Source organism: Poecilia reticulata, chromosome 21 (assembly GCF_904066995.2).
Source record: "Poecilia reticulata chromosome 21, P_reticulata-male-v2, whole genome shotgun sequence".
In the NCBI taxonomy this organism is placed as follows: domain Eukaryota; kingdom Metazoa; phylum Chordata; class Actinopteri; order Cyprinodontiformes; family Poeciliidae; genus Poecilia; species Poecilia reticulata.
In genome coordinates, this window is record NC_088850.1 from 21,277,274 (window position 1) to 21,279,346 (window position 2,073).

Here is a 2,073-nt window from a genome sequence, read left to right on the forward strand (position 1 = left end):
TATTTATCTTTTTGATTAAGCAGAAACATTGTTTTGTGTGTCATAGTAACTGAACAGCACAGTTCTCCACTCAGGTGGTACATTAATAGATTTTGTTTTATTTTTTTTAGGATATTTGCATAAATGCTCTAATACCATTAAGTAGACAATATGTGCAGATAATTCTCTTGGAATCTTCGAGAATAAATCCATGCTGGCTATGTCTGGAGGCTGAAGATAGTTCAATGATAAATGTCACAATGGTTGTTTTTTTTTTGTTTTGTTTCTTTAAACAGAAGTTGAAGGTCATACACGTGGGAATTGGCAGTTTCAAAGTAACTAAAATTATTAGGGACATTATAAAACTAGTGTGGATTCCAAGTTCTGTAAGTTTATTCAGTGGAGAACGTTTTTATTTCTTTACTTATTTCGGTCATTTTTAACCTTCGGACACCAGAGGGCAGTAATGCTCCACAGGGAAATCTGCTTTTCACTTCGTCTCAATCAACTCATAATGTTCGGAACTCGCAAGGAAAACTTCCACATAATGGGCAAAATCTGAACAAGTATTTTATCTATTTATTTATTTTTCCTTTATGGACTTTTTCCCGTCGTTATTCCGTGGATTGTGCAGAATTCTGTCGAGTTTACAAAGTGCAGAAAAACCAATTTTATCTCCATTGTGTTTAATTAATGAAATTTCTTTAAGCAGAAAATTGGACTCTCCTAGCAGTAATTAAGAGTTTGTGCTTCAGCGCTCCTGAGGTCCAACCTTATTTACAAGTAATTGAACTATCTCAGAAACACGGCGCTGGTCCATTTCCAATTTAATTACTTAAATCTGCGCTGACATTCGTGAAACTTAGAATTTATAGTTAGGTTGAAGGTGGGGATTAGTTTAGAGTCTGAAAATGCGTTTTTTTTTTGTCCAAGTCTAAGCCTGTGTTGCTCTAGTTACATTGATGAGTCAATTTCCATCCACATTACCAGTTTTCCTTTTAAAGAGAGGCAGTGTGAAAGTATTCATTCCCCTTGAGCTTTTCCACATAGTGTCACGAAAACCAGAATATATTCTATCAAGATTTTATATCATCTTTATGATGCTCCGTGAGACTTTCACCGAATAACTCGATTAATACTGAGACGTAATGATTCAACACAAATGAAGAATGGTACGAATGTCGTCAACAATATAGACCAAATTTTATTTGTCTATTTTAATTAACAAAATTTGTTGTTTTTTTGTAACTGTTTTTTTTTTTTTTTTCGAAAGTTTTCAACCAAAAATAAATAAATCCAAAAACTTTTGGGAAAACAATTTTTACAAATTTTTTGAAAAAAAAAATGTTTCCTCCAAAATTTTTTAAAGTTGACTATTTTCTTTTAGATGATTGTCTACTTTTGTTTGGGCAACAAAATAGACCACAAATTTGTTGGTGTATGTTCAAAATAAAATTGACAATTTTAGGGGACTTTTTTTTTTCTGAAAATTTGGAAATTGTCTATTACTCTTTTAATACAGCAGCAGTCTGAAACCCCGTTTATATTTTGGATCTTCAATGAAATACAAATGTCATTAAACATTTTTACTTTAAAAAAAATCACACTTTTTTCCCCCCCATTTTTAATATAATACCTTTTGTGGCCTGCCAGTGGTTAACATTGGCCAATTCTTTACCCATTTTAACTATGTCAATTTGACCAATTGGCTAAGGTCAATTATTTTTTTTTAATTCCAAAAATATTTGGGAAATTTTATTTTGGAAAAATTTGCCTCCCTGGCCTGAGTCAAAAAACTTGGAGACCATTGCACTCGGTTTTATTAAGGGTTATCTGAGTGAAGGGGGGTGAATAGAAATGCATGTCACACCTTTTAGGTTTTTATTTATAAAAATTTTTCAAATCCATAATTTCATCTTTCTCTGCCGTCGTTTTCCTTCTATTTCACGACTACAAACTGCCTCGTGTTGGTCTAACACACAGAATCTCCATGAAATACACAGAAATTGAAGGTATTGTAAGGAAATGTGAGGAACAGTGTAAGAAAGTGTTTTTATGGAGCTTTCTCAGTGGAAAAACTTCACAAGCAGCCAG